Source organism: Sander lucioperca, chromosome 1, assembly GCF_008315115.2.
Source record: "Sander lucioperca isolate FBNREF2018 chromosome 1, SLUC_FBN_1.2, whole genome shotgun sequence".
Taxonomy (NCBI): Eukaryota; Metazoa; Chordata; class Actinopteri; order Perciformes; family Percidae; genus Sander; species Sander lucioperca.
The window spans coordinates 149,368-164,988 of record NC_050173.1 but is presented as its reverse complement, the minus strand read 5'-3'; the positions used below and the strand labels follow the sequence as shown (position 1 = coordinate 164,988).

Below are 15,621 nucleotides of genomic sequence, written 5' to 3'. Positions count from 1 at the left end.
GTGTGTGCGTGTGCGTGTGTGTGTGTGTGTGTGTGTGTGTGTGTGTGTGTGTGTGTGTGTGTGAACAGACACGTGTGCAGGAACTTGATGCATTAACCTAAAATAGAAAACGAGTTCTCCCAGGAAGGTTGTCCTCTAATTGACTGGATTCTGTGTGAGCAGCACTTTTTAAACACCTCTTGTTGCCCATTTTGCGGTGATTAAACAGGCATTGCTTTTAATTGGCTGATCTTACTAGGACCGGCTTTACTCAGCAGAGAAGAAAAAGAAGAAGAAGAAGAAGAACAGGCAGAAGATGAAGAGAAGAAGACTGAAGCCTGGTATTTACTAAAGTTTTGTCATAATACTGCATGGGCACTGAGTTCAAAATGCTTGATAAATGGGTTAAAATAGTAGCTGGGCCTGTGGTCTGACCAAGTAGACATAGGAAGAAAAAATGTCATGTTTAGGCCTAATAACTCAAATGATAAATTCATCAAAATCTTTTTAGATCATCCCTGCGCTTCATCAAAAAAAGCGCTGCGATGATCTAAAAAGATTTTGATGAATTTATCATTTGAGTTATTCGTTAGTTATGAGTATGAAGTACACCCCAGGGCCCTGCCAGTGCTTATCTTCCAGAGAAAAATGCTTTATGGACATAGGCCCTAGAGCTTTATTTTTTAGATTCTCCTTCTTCTCTATTTTGGAAATACCTTTAAAATGCATTGAAGTCTGAGCTAAATGTTGGCGATCGCCCCTATTTTAAACAATAAAGAAAGTAAGACATCTTTTTCTTATACATAGTTTAGTACTATTCTTTCTGGCAGAATTCATCATTATGATCAACTTAATTATTTCCTGGATTTTGTATCATCATAGTCCCTATCCCTAAATGTATGGACCCCCAGACCCCCTGTGTCTCTCCCACTTCTCAAACCAGTTACACCAATGAAAATGCACCAAGTTTACAAACTCCTCAACTGATTTGGACCAGAGCAAACAAAAAAACGTTTTGGTCACCTAAAAAAATTTATTGTGTAGTAGCACCTTGTCAACCAAAGCTAGCGCTAGCGTTAGCTGGTTACTTAAAGGAAAGTCTGCAGATTTTCTGTTCTGCTGTACTTGTCCACGTTTACCCGCCTGTAAATCCCCGCTGGATGACTCCCTTCAGAAGGGTTGAAAATTGTTGACTTTTCCTCTTTAACATTTAGCTTAGCACTTCACCATTGAAATCATAGAGACAGTGGCTTAGCCCCACCGTCCTCCCCAGCTCCACCCTTTTGTCCAAATATGGTCAATACCAAGATGGCGACGGCCAAGAGGCAAACTCCTGGCTTCAAAACGTCAGTCTACAAATCAATGGGTGACGTCACTGATACAAAACCTATAGGAGTACCATCAACTCTGTTAAATTACATTTCATTTCATTCCATGTTGATATAAATATGTTGTGTAATGGAGCTATTCTTTTATCTCTACTTTATTAATTGTGATCTATGCATGGAATCCAAGCTAAAAAGCTGAAAATACTGTATTCTGCTCTTATTTTGCGGCTCTCGAATATGTGTATAAAGCCAGATAAGGCTAATACTATGAGTGGTGTCACCATTTCATTATAGGAGATTGGGGGTGGGTGAGATATCAGGGCTGCTAAAATGCCACTTTGATGGGTGTGAAATGAGCACTGAACCCTGACCACTATCACCAGAGTGGGACCAGTGTGTGTGTGTGTGTGTGTGTGTGTGTGTGTGATCGAGACAGAAGCACTTTTTCAATGATATAGAAGTCAACTGAGCCCCATCTTTCTTTCATTTAATGCAGGGGTGTCAAACTCAACTTCACCAATGGCCACACTGGAAAATAAGAATCACATCGAGGGTCAGACATGTAGAGTTTATGGACATGCTTTTATTTAATCGAAAAAGTCAAATATATTTGACTGTGTTATTGCTTGTATCACATGTACAGTTTGGTCGACATAGAGCCCTAAAAAACGTCAGCAAAAAAGTCCCTTAGCCATCATAGAGTTTAACAGAGTTTCATAGCTTGTGTGAGTGTCAAAGTCTGCGAATCTGCCAAATTCTGGTTTGAGTGTCTCGTAGATACAGTTTGAAAACATTTTCCCGTCTTTTTGGTTTGGCGCTGTGAAGAAATAAATAAAAGTTAACACTCTAAGTGCCTAGCTTCAGCAAAATAAGGATACACCAAGGCCATGATTAAAATTAATCAATTCTTTCTCTATTGCATATTATAATCAATCAGTTATAATGACATTCTTTAAATGTAATGGGATGTATTTTATTTGACTTGCAGCAAGGTGTGGACGTGTTGTGGAGAATTCCAACAGGGTCAATCAGTAACAGAATGTGGACATGTTGGTGGAGGGCAACAGCCAGCTCAGGGACAAAGGAATGTTGTTATTTCCTGATGGGAAAGCCATATTCTGCCATTGGACCAGGATTGCGCTGAAGCAAAAGGCCAATGGATCTTGGCCCCAGCCAACTAATGGGAGGAGGCGACACCCCGGAGTAGAATAGAATATCAACTCTCTGAACTAAGAAATCGAGGCCATTTTGGTTTTTTTATAGGTTAGGCAAACCATATGTGAGAAAGGATGGCTAACAGAACTGAGTCAATCCAGACACTTTCTCTATGTGAAAGTGTTCCTATAGCTCAGTATTCCATGCACATGTATCCAAAATAGCAGACTAATTTGGCCTTCACTGACATTAATGAAAGAGCCTTTTTTTATTTCATGTTTCCAAATCAGATTAGCATTGATTTAGTGTCTTTGGAGCATAACACATGACGAGGAGAGGCTGCTTAATTCACATGTGATAGTTAATATTTCACAGTGACTGACAGAAATGCCAAATTATAAGAATAATGTATGCCAAACACCACAGGCACAATCCCTCATACTGCTCTGATAGATCTGCCTTCAGCTGTTTATTACTGCTGTAGCTTACATGGCCTGCTCCTTTACTCAGTTAACAGCAGCGAGTGAATTCTAATTTCCATTTTGTCAAAATAAATAAGCAAATTTATACAATTTTGAGCATGATTGTTCTGAAGGGGCATTCTGAGCAGTGTCATTAATAATGTAATCAACATAGTTGTCGTTACACTGGGCTTAAAGTCTGACTAATCCAGAACAGAGATTTAGAGCTAACAACTTTAGGAACAGACGATGCAAGAACATTTTCTGTGTAAAACAGACAATAGACAAAAGAAGTTTTATCTTATCTTATCTTTAGAGCAAAGTTAAACATTACACTATAATAAAACATATTACTTTTGGCATGTTTAATAGTAGAACATTCCATCACATTCCACACATTCCATCATATAGCCTGACTATGGCACCCCTGGGACTCCATCCAGGGAAACACCCACAATTCCCCAGTAATAGAGATACACTAACCTACTAAAGGGCACACAGGTTCATTTGCTAATGAAAGTCAAAAAAATGTTTTTTTCCTTCCAATAGCAAAATTGAAATTTTGAACACCAAACACTTCATTGTCTGCATTCTGGTCAATTTTTCTGCAACAATTTGTGCCTTTTCTGCATCAAGTTATGGTGAAAATGGCTTTATTTATGTAAAGGAAATTATAATAGTGTTTTTGGGTGGGTTGCACTGGACAGTTTTCATTATTGGGGGGGTTGTAACCCCCCCATCCCGCCTTGTAAATTACGCCTATACGTTTCTCATCCATTTTATCAGAGGTGGACAACCCTGAAAGGCCAGAATTATATTTTCTAACATCAGGCCCACTGATCTAACTGTAATTGTATCATTGTTTGCTGTATTTGCTTGTTCTAGACTGCACAGTAAGTTCAAACAGTACAGTGAGCTGTGGCTTTTTAAATAGCACTGTGTTGGAGTTCATCATGTTGTTTGTTTTTAGCCTGCGGGCTGGATATGGCAGCAGAGCATCCCATCTCTATCAAAGGGGAAAAACATAACAAAAAGCAAACAGATCCTCCGTCATTTGATTTGTGAGTCAAATGGAGTGAGTGGCAGTGATTCACCGCCGCCTCAGCGGCTCACTGCAAGGTGATTCAAGGAACACAAGGGAGTCCAGACGGAGCTCTGACTTTAATCCAGGTCGTCCTTCCACTCCCGACTCAGTGTTGGAGAGGTACTGTCAGCCTTAACCTAAATTGGACCCACCCCTCCCCTCGACCTCCATCTTCCTCTCAGATTTCATCTCAGGCTCGGCTGGGTTTGTCTTTCCGAGAGGAGAAGCGGTTTGGGAAAAAGTTGTCGGTTCCAGGCTAGCGTGCCACGAAGGGTAAGGAGGGGAATATGAGCTAATGAAGTCAGACCCGAGTGGGAACAGCAGTGCCTTTTTTTTTTTCTCCCTGAGCTCCACTTCCACTTGTTAACCAGACATGTTAGACCTCTGTAACCGCTCTTGTCTCTCTTCTTACCGTCTCTCCATTTTGGTTTTCATTATCAATCAGTCTTCATCCACTGCCTCCCATTTTCTCCCTTTTTCCCCTCACGGCTCGCTGTGTTCTTTTTTCTCATTCCTTCCATTCCTTCGACCCCTCCTTGTCATCCCGTATATACGTCTATCCCCGTTAATATGGGAACTGAAAAGGGCCTGAAGGTGACACTGTGACAGGAGAATCAAGCGCTTGTTGTTTGGCATCACTCACACCCGTCAGAGACTTTAATATGATTTCAGAGGCCATTTGCATTCCATTTGTGGCTATCGAAAGTTATCAATCTGCCTTGTTTCCCTCGGCGATGTTGACTGACTACTGAAAGTCGGCCCCAAAAAAGAAAAGAGCAGCAGGAATATTGAGCAATAGCATTCTGATTTGAACACATGATCTGAACTGGAAATATACAATGTCTGAAGTGCATACGTGGAAATGCATTTTTAGGAAGCCACTTTCTTTGAATGCATGTCCAATCTGTAGACTCATTAATGCAAATAAAACACTTGCACATGTAGCATGTAGATTATATTTTTGTCAGCTCATATTTGTCTCATCTGTTTTTAACAAGTTGATACTAATCAACAACATAGGTTGTTTGGCATTGCTCTCTAAAACAGCCATTAGCATTTTCTGATCCAGTGCCGCTATTGTTAATGTTTGGGTACATTTAGGACACTAAAACTACTAAACTTGGTAAAGGTTAGGAAACTATTGTGATCATAGTTCCAAGAAACAGACAACTCCCATGTCAGCTCCCCAGGTTTGGTGACCCAACCATCTACCTCCGCCTTCTTTTGCATCACTAGAATGTCACTTCACTTCTGTATAGACGGACGGAGGATTTGCAGTGAAGATGGCTTTGGTAAATGTGCATAACTGAAATATAAATATGATGTGTGAAATCCCCCCCTTTTCCATTGAATATTAAAGTTGATAAATAAGTGTTTTGGCATGGCTGGTCGAGTGACTCTATATTCATGGTATTTAAAAGGGGATTTAATTATTGCCTGGTTAGTTGTGCATGATCAACCCCCCCTGCTGCTTTTTACACACATCTCACCATGTTGGGCATGAGAGTATTGTGTTAAGTGTAAGAGACTTGCATTTGTTTTGAACCTATCCTGACCTAAATTGCATGCGAGCTGCTTAAACACAAGATAAGATAAAAAAAATATTCTGGGCAGCATGGAGTTTACTATGTCACGGCATAACCACAACCCTGGGAAAATTTGATACTAGCATTCCTTGCCTAGGGGCTTCCCGTGCATATATGAATCTCAACAGATAAGGTAAGGTGAGTAGGCCTACCTGTCCTCGTTGCCACAGCGCCAATCCGATCCAACTCGATCACCTCGCTCTCCGTGCTCCCATGCTGGTTATGCCGACCTTACACCAACCGACTTTTAAAGCAATATCACTGTCGCAGACTTATTTCCAATATCGGAATGAATCCTGAGGGTCTTGCTAGAGTTGGGGTGCTCCCGTCATCTCAACAGTTTGGTGTAAGGGGGTCATAACACTCAGTCCCAGTCAGTCTTTTTTCCGTCTGGACGTGCAGACAAAATCAAACATGTTGGATATTACCCTAAATTTTAAATCTTGGTAGTGAAGTTAAATCATGTGAACATTGTCAACAACCAATGGGTGTGCTCCTCCAGTACCAAACAGGAAGCAGCAAACTGCTAGAGCCAGTTTTGTTTATGGTTGGTAGATGTGAGATGATTGTCTTTAGATGTGAGATGGTGTCAGACTTAAGTCTGTTCAAAGTCTGTTCAAAGTCTTCTAATGTATGGTAGGCATTAGCCGGGGATCCATTGAAGAGTTATTTTGTAGACATTTAAGACGAGACAATAACTTTAACACAATTTATGGGGAAAAGGGGATTGGACCGCCTCCGACCTGGCACTCAAACACATGTCTCCTTCCTCAAAAGTCCGCTCCTACTGCTCCTACTAGGGGCTTTTGCAAACAAATAAGCACATCCTACACCCCGCCTGACAGCCATGCAGAACAGCCAATAGCAAGATAGCGTGGTGTGACAACTACAAAATCTATTTTCTAGGCTATATCCTCATTTGCCTCTTTACACAAAGTTAAACCTAATATAGTCCAATACAACAGCCCTGCAATAAATTCTACCTTCATGAAGGTTGTATTGTTCCGTTTTTGTTGAAACTGTATGAGAGAGGTGTATATTGTACGGTCAAATTAGGGTTCAAGGAGACACAGCAATGGAATCTTAATATTTTACAATGAAAGGGCCATGCTTATTCCAAAGTAGGTCAATTTGTCTGACATGAAATGTGTGAGTTAAGTTTTTATGTCCTAGATAATGTGCCCTAGCCCTGTCCTTCTCCGCCTTCCTCCATCCTTACAACCAAAAAAACCTTTCTCCGGTTTTCTCTCTTTCTCACCAACTGGTGCGCCCTTGATTAGCCGATGCCTCTCCCGTGCTGCTGTAAAACTCTGATGAATCTCTACATTTAGGAGCCTCTTAAAAAAGCTTGGCCTCCAGAGGAGATCTTTAACAGACTCTTCCTCAATTACAGGATGGGTATGGAGTTAGAAAGCAAACCATTAAAACCAGCCAGGCAGTGGCAGGCCGGGCAGAACTACTTGTTAGAAGACAGTGTTGTAATGAGGAGCGTTTAAGGCTTAGGCGAGGCTGCCTTTAAAAAAAAGACCAGTGACGAGAAAGACTGTTAAAAGGATCTTTACTGGGTGTCAAGGCCTCTCTCTCTTTCTTTTTTTTCTTTGTACACATACGCACGCATGCACGCGCTCCACCAAAATTGTCCTTTGTGCTGTTAAAGGGTGCAGGTAGGCCTGAACAGCTTCATTGAGTGCTGTACTGATTACTAGCTTGTCTCCTCGCTACCTATAACAGAGCAGAGCACAGGAGAAAATGCAGGAGGATGCGCACGCAGCATATATTTCATATTATGTACTTCATATTTAAAAGTAAACTATAGTAGTGTTTTTGCATGCGTTGGCAAATTTCCATTTTAAGTTGATCTGCTTCGCATTCATCATCAAAATCCAACCATCAGATCGAGTGAAGGTAAACGCTGGTATAAAATGTGTGTGTTGGACCAGGACCAAAATAAACCACGGGGGGGGCATAGGGTAAAAGTGGCACAGGGCAAAAGTGACTCCTACTGACCCCCTGTTTGTCCCACTATCTGCGCATGCTGTATATATACATTCATGTAACTAGTTTATTGGTCCCATCTCATTTTCAAGTTCGTACGTGTATTTCGTGTTTACATGCTTTAATGTTGAAAAAGACCCCCATTATTTTCCCCATACTGTCCGTCTGAATTTACCTGAATTCACCCTCTGTCTAAAAACGCTCTGTTTTAGCGCCTGTCTCTTTAAGACCCCCCTCCCGAAAAAACCCAGTCCTCTCTGATTGGTCAACGTTTCTGGGTCTTTTGCATGTGCTCTCCCTGCGTCTCTACACCATCATTTCAGCCGGGGAATGATTGTAACAGCTCTGTAGCAGCATTTTCTACCTATAAATAGCGTAGTTGACGTCACAACCTTACAGAATTTTATTAATACAACATTTTCAGTCAATTTTAATTCCTAACTAAATAAGAAAATCTCTATTGAATTCTATTTAAATTTCATAATTCTTCTTGTTGTCTTGTTGTGGTTGACTGAGAATGGTCACAGGTGGCATTTTTAATAATTGCTGAAATAAAATGAATAGTGTATAACATGCCCCACGATCAAATTTTATTTATAAGGGCGTGCTTTCTCTGCATTAATGTACTGTATATGTTTCTTGTAATATTTGCCTTGAAAATAAGCTCTTCTTCTGCCTACTAGCAAAGACTGGGGATCTTGCAGGGTCACACATTTCAAGACTACAACTAGATTTTATTTTGAACAATGTAACCAAGCTAGCTACTGCTACCGCTTAAGGGAACGTTTGCCAATTTTCTGTTGTTCTGTAGGATAACATCAAACATGTTTGATTTAGTCTGAACATCAAGACGGGAAAAAGACTGACTGGGACTGAGTTTTATGACCTCCTTAGACCAAACCATTGAGACGACGGGAGCACCCCGACTCTAGCAAGACTCTCATGGTTTTGATCAGATATTGGAAAATAGTTTGCGACAGTGGAATCACTTGAAAAGTTGTTTGGGGGTAAGGTCAGCATAAGTTCACTTCTTATGTGAAATAAGCCACATTTCGGACTCCTGATATCAGTAATTTTCTAAACTTCCAGCATTTGTACTGCTGAGGACATGATGCTGGTGTCATTATTGGTAAGACCACCATAGTGTCAGTCGGTTTGTTTTGAAGAGCAAGAAAATGAATGAAAGCTGAGAGACAATATATTCTGACAGAACAGAAGCTGCGAGGGGCTGCCGCTCTGCTAAGCACTGACTCTGTTAGAATTGGTGTTACACTAATGTCTCAGATTGAATATGGCAATAATTTATTGATGTTAAAAGATGATTTTAAAGTTTCATCTAATCTGAGGATGGCGGGGGAGATGTAAGCGGACGGGAGGAGATCTGGGAGGAGAAAAAAATCAGTCATTGTGTGTGGCCTGCTAAGCGTTCATGTCAGGTGAAAGGAGTCTTCTTCGGTGAGCTGATGGAAAAACAGCCTGAAGCTATAACTCTGTCATAGCTGGGATTCAACATCAGCGCTCTCATGGAAAAAGTGATCCATTCAAGCATTCAGTAACACAGTCGCTTCAGATAAAGACGTAGGGAGTGGGGATCTGAGTGCACACGTGTACAAACACTGACAGACAGACAGACAGACACACACACACACACACACACACACACACACACACACACCCTCTCAAAGGCATGCACGTGCATATATAAAAAAAACACACACACACACACTGTCACAGGCATGCACGCACACATATGTAAGCGTAAACACACATGCTCACACACACACACACACACACACACAGCAAATATTTGTGCTGGGGAAACGTAAAACAATTAATGACGTTATACAATAACACTGTATACACTATATGCACAATTAATAATTTGGTAATTAAGATCAAGATTAACACATACGTTATTGATTCCGCAAGGGGAAATAAAAAAATTTCACTCTGTTGTTAGGTATAACACACATTTCACCTGGAATGCAAGAAAACAATGCAATAATCCAGTTAACATCAGTAGGAGTAAAAAAAAAAAATATGTGGAAGAAATATGCACATTCAAATAATTTTAGTCAATAATCCTACATTTACAAAAGCTCATTTGGATGTTCACTATTATTATTTTGCAATTTGAGTATAGTCATAGTAAAGCTATAATAAAGTAAAGAATGTTGTTTGGAAAATCTGTAAAGGCTTTGTTTCAAGACAATTTTATTTCATATTTGAATTTGCAAAAATTGCAATTGTACTGTCTCCGTAGTACTGTTTTCAGAATAAATTAAAATATCACTTTCAAACTTGTAAATTGTACAACATTTGACACCTTTTCATAGATAGGATTTTTTTTTTACATTGATCCAATTAAAAAAAAGTGAAATATTAAGTGTGAATGTTCATTCATCAAAAACTTACTTTGACAAAAAAATAAGATCAGATGCCAATGAAATGCCAGGAAAATGCTAGGAAGTGGACCTCAAATTAATTTTCTTTAGTCAAAGTACAGTACAACGTTGTTTCTTGAATTACATCACTGGATATATAGCATGACAAGTGTGAATGCTGATATATTTATCTGATGTTCTGCATGTGTTTTTAATAATTGGTCAGAGATAATCCTAGTTCTCACATAAATCTGACCTAATTTTAAACCCAGAATTAGATTTAACCTCAAATCTCACTATATGCTAAACCTAATTTAATCTGAACTCTGGATTTAATTTTTATCTAACTTCTCTTGAAGATTTTCTTCATTATTTATTTCCCATGTGAGAACATTTGGTCCTCATAAAGATAAAAGAAATAACAACAACATACGTGCCTCTCCTATCATTCAGTCAGGAACACTCTCGTCATAGATTTAACCATTTATTGCAACAAATGGAAATACAGTTATGCTTGGCACTGATGGCTCTGCTCTTGATAATGCTCCCTGGACCAGCCAAGCAGCATGCTAAGCTGAAACAGGGATCACCATACAGAACCCCCCGACCCCCGTATACACGAGTGAGCCAAAAGAAAGACATTGAAAACCATTTTAAACTTTGACTCATGTTAGGACTCTGAACTAGAAAGGCCCTAAGCATTGCCAGCAGCAGCAGCAGCGAGTGAAGCATCGTCAGTGTAGCAGGGATCAGTGAGGAGGGAGTCACATGTAAAAGGACCGCCTTGATGTGAGAATGGCTCTGATTGGGAGTGTGTCTGATAGGAATGATAATTCAGTCAGTGGGGGTATGACTTCAATGTCCTGCATGAGCTAACGCTAAGCTTAATTTTATAGAAAGTGCTCGGGGGCGTGATGTCCAGTGAGTGGCAACAGATTAAGGCGCTGACACACCAAGCCGATAATCGGCCGTTGGACAGTCTGGCGAGGTCAGTGACTCAAGTCTGTTCGGTGTGTTTTGTGCCGTCATCCGTCCGAGGGGCCGTCGTCCTTCATTTTGGCCGATTTGACATGTATAATCGGCGGGGCGGGCACTGCTGGCAGTCGGACTCAAATGACCCATCTGATTGGTAGAGTGCTAACCCGGAAACGGGGAGCGGAATGAGCGTGACTAGAGTCTCTCAAAATCTGACGAAAATCTTTTAAACTGACCTTTGTTGATCTGAAATGAAGACAGATTCAGCAACTGCATGGCCTATTTCTCGCTTAAAATGTTTTCAGAAACACGTTTCGGTGAACTATTTTAGTACAATGTGAGGTTGTATTCTGAACGAGTCGCCATGACAGTCGTCATCGTTCGTCCAATCAGCTGCCGGTTTTCATTTTTGGGCGACAATACAGATTAGCGCCGCCTGCTGTTATGGAGACGTATTACGTCTCGTCACTTTGGTGTGTTCCGAGGTACTTTTTTTACCAACTCGAGGAGACTGATCAGTCCAACTGCCTTTTCTGCCGAGGGTCGGCCGTCTGGTCAGTGTGTCTGCAGCTTTAGTCACACCTGATCCTCTAAAAAACTAAGGTGTGGTCTTATCCAAATGGCCCTATCACACTCCAGAACAGCCAAACCAGGCATGACAAGAGCTGTGTTGGAAACCGTTCTCTATCATGGAAATAGTGCACTATATAGTGTGTTTGCCATTTGGTAGTGGTGTTTGAATTCTCCGTGGTTAATTTCATTCACTATATAGTCCACTATAAAATACCCACAATGCACAGCTTATTTGAGTGTACATAAGATGTACCCTACATTTAACTCCCGTATACCACAATGCAATGCTGTCAGGTTTTCCAAGAGGGGAAAGAGAAGCAGAAGCACCCGCGAAAACTGAAATGAAAAATGGAGTGGGCTTTTGTTTCTAAACAGTAGAAATGTAGGGTGCATCGGTGGACTTGTGGTGGAGCTCGTGCAGTTGTGTGAAGGCTCAGTCCTCGACGCAGAGGTCACAGGTTCGGTTTCGAACACGCCTAAGGAATCTCGAATCTGCGCGTCTCTCCCCGACCGATCCACCGGCGGATATTTTTCTGTCTCTGCACCATGAAGGTGATGGGAGTATTAATAGAAACACCCACTGCTGAACTCAACTCTGTGATTTTGAAGCTTTTTGGGCCAATTCTCTAATCTGCTCTTTGTCAGCATTTTGATTTAACCTTCAGATCGAGAACATGTTTAGGCGGCTGTTTGCTAATTAATACAGACTCCACGGTGGCAGATAACACAGCGTGTCATTCATACAGACAGCCACCAGTGCTTTCATCTTCAAGTATAAAACATGAGATGAAATGGAGCAAAGAGTTTGCTTCCACTGAGTTCTGAGAGTGTCTAGTGAAGGGCCTCACAATGTACTTTGCCAGTGAAGTGTGAGGGGAATGGAATGTACACAGGTTGTTTTTTTGCCTTGCATCTTATCAATAACACAAACAGATGATCAGTCCTGTGCATGACCTATCATTTCATGATGCTGAAACTGTAATCTATGCATTTGTGTCTTCCCAACTTGATTACTGCAATGTCTTCTGTTCTGGTCTTCCAAATTGTGCCACTAGAGGCCTTCAACTTGCTTAGAAAATTGCAGCCAGAATCTTGACAAAAACTAGAAAATATGATCACATAACACCCATCCTGACCTCTCTTCCCTGGCTCCCTGTGCAAGCTAGAGCTGGTTTTAAGGTTCTTCTTTTTACATATAAGGCCCTGCATGGACTCACACCACGTTATTAAAGGAACACACCGACTAATTGGGACGTTGTCTTATTCACCGTATCCCCCAGAGTTAGATAAGTCCATACATACCCTTCTCATCTCCGTGCGTGTCATAACTCTGTCTGACGCACCCACTGCTAGCCTAGCACAGCACAGATCCTGGAGGTAACCGGCTCCATCTAGCCTACTGCTACCAATAAGTGACAAAATAACGGCAACATTTTCCTATTTACATGTTGTGATTTGTAGAGTCACAGCGTGTACAAATAACAAGGTCACATGAGACACAGCCATCTTCTAACCGTATACATACTGGGAACTATTCTCAGAAGGCGAAGCACTGCTGCTTGGGCGGAGTGATTAGGGCAACACCGTTATTACTCTCTGCTCCTCACCAAGGGGCTTCTCGTGTGCTGCGAGCAAATCACTCCGCCCAAGTAGCAGAAGTTGCAGTAAACATATCTTTCAAAATAATTGTAAACGTGGGGCGCCTGGTTAGCTCACCTGGTAGCGCATGCACCCCATGTACAAAGGCTTGGTCCTTGTCGCAGCAGCCGCAGGTTCAACTCCGACCTGCGGCCCTTTGCTGCATGTCATTCCCCCTCTCTCTCCCCTTTCACATCTTCAGCTGTCCTATATAATAAAGGCCTAAAATGCCCAAAAAATAATCTTAAAAAAAACAAAATTATTGTAAATGTGTTTTTCTATGTTTGTACTTTAGTTAAGTACAAAACATTAAAGAGCTGATGTCAGCTTCCTCGCTAACCTAACTTCAAGAAGAAAATAAAAACAGCATTGTTACTACTTCAGCTTCCTCTTGAAGAGTTTGATCTCCTTTTTAAAAAAATAATGGCAATGTTGCTTTAAGAACACAGTTTTATAATTTAATTTCACTTAACACATACCTGTTTCAAATGCCATATTTAAGATGCCGTGCCCACGGGAAAGCCAAAGTCAGAGTTTTGAGGAAAATAGCACACTCTCTAACCTATCCAAAATGTTCCTCTTCCTTTTTTCCCACTCCTAACTCGTGTTGATGGGACAGGTTAGCCTGGTTCAGCAGGGCTCCCTCCATTCAGCAGGTATGTCCTCTTTCCACTGTGACCAGCATCTGGTCAGCCAAAGGTTGCCATTGTTAGCCCAGCCAACAGCAGCAGTGACCGGGCCAAGCCCTGCCAGAGCTCCCTTCAGTGGCCTGGCTCTGGGCCGGAGAGGCTGCTGCACGGACCTCTATCTGGAAGACTTCTACTGTGTCAAAACCTCCAAACTTAAAATGTGTAGTATTGGTATACTGTATAACATGGATGCATTTGTCTCAGTAAATAATATGGGGTGCCCAGATAGGTCAGTTGGTAGAGCGGGCGCCCATATGTAGAGGTTTACTCCTCGACGCAGAGGTCCTGGGTTCGACTCCGACCTGCGGCCCTTTGCTGCATGTCATTCCCCCCCTCTCTCCCCTTTCATGTCTTCAGCTGTCCTGTCAAAAATAAAGTCTGAAAATGCCCAAAAAAACACTCCACTGCAGCGAGAATTAACAATTTCAGCTCTGTTGCACTCACCCCCACTATCATGAAGTGCTCATCTCAAAACCTGCCTACCACCCACACTGGACCACCTCCAATTTGCCTACCGCCAGAACAGAAACATGGAGGACGCCATCTCCATGGCGCTACACTCCTGTTACCTTGGCATCAACACCTCCCTCTGTAACTGAATTTTGGTCTTTCTAACCAGCACACCCCAGTATGTTAGTTTAAACAAACACACCTCGTCGATCCTCACATGGAACACTGGCGTCCCACAGGGCTGTGTACTGAGTCCTCTCCTCTACTCCTTCTTCACCTTCGACTGCACACTTATATTATTATTGTCAGAACAATTCCTTTTCTTGGTCTTCCTCTCGGTTGTTGCCATGATGATTGATCAGCAGGCTCATTTCTCTGCATCAACATTCATTGGAAGAGATTTTCATTGACTATTTATGGTTGAATGTGGGCGTATAGGAGGCTGAGCCATCCAAATGATGAATGCACACTAGCAAGTGTACTCAAGGTTTTATAAATCAGAATCCATTTTGCCATACGTACATTCCCTCAATAATATGTATGCAAACATTTAGTGTGGATTCTATGCACAGCTTTATAAATGAGACTCCAGTGACTGTGAAGGCCATATTATGATAATTGTCATACTGATAAAACCATTTGTTGGAACCTAACAGTTTTGGCGATACTAGTCTGTGGGACAGAGAAACTTCAAAAGGCCTGAAGCTTCCCCATAGGCCAAAGAGCGGCCTGTAGGGGAGTCACCAGCCTGGAACCCCACACCTAAAACAAAGAAATTCTCCAAGATGGAGAATTTACCTTCAAACACGAGGAGAAAACGGCAGACTGGTGGAGGGCCTAAGAACTGCAACAATGAGTTTTCACACCTTGGGCGAGACCAGGATCTCCGATTGGCTGTGGCTTCTTGAACGCACCAACGGGACGGGAGAGATAAAAGCCACCGGCGATCACCGCTCGCTGCTCTTCGTGGTAATCCATTTGCCGTAGAAGACACGTCGTTCAGCGCTGTTCGAACATCAGCATCGTATCATTCGCTGGTCGAGTGAGGCGTCAGTATCTTTCGTGATACAAAAGGATCCGAGTGAAATACTAAGCCCAGTATTTCACCAAATCTTTCGTCACCCCGCCACGGCGATATGATATAAAGACATTGTATCATATACCTGTGGAAGGACAGAGCGTGGGACTATCGCATCGCGGAGTCAGCTGCTTGCTCGCAGAGAGTAGCGGAGAATAAACACTCTCTACTGTTAAACAAACCTCAGATTCTGCTGTAACGCCACGTTAAGTTAGAATCTTGAGTAAAACGAAGAGAGCGGTTATT

General features: G+C 41.8%; 1 long non-coding RNA gene across 1 annotated transcript; it reads left to right on the top strand.

Annotated features, from left to right (window-relative positions):
- The first annotated feature begins 727 nt into the window (after positions 1-727).
- Positions 728-13,705, top strand: LOC118493039. The gene is made up of 3 exons (XR_004894986.1): positions 728-849; positions 2,038-2,044; positions 13,693-13,705. It is a non-coding gene; the product is annotated as an uncharacterized LOC118493039 (long non-coding RNA).
- The last annotated feature ends 1,916 nt before the right edge of the window (positions 13,706-15,621 follow it).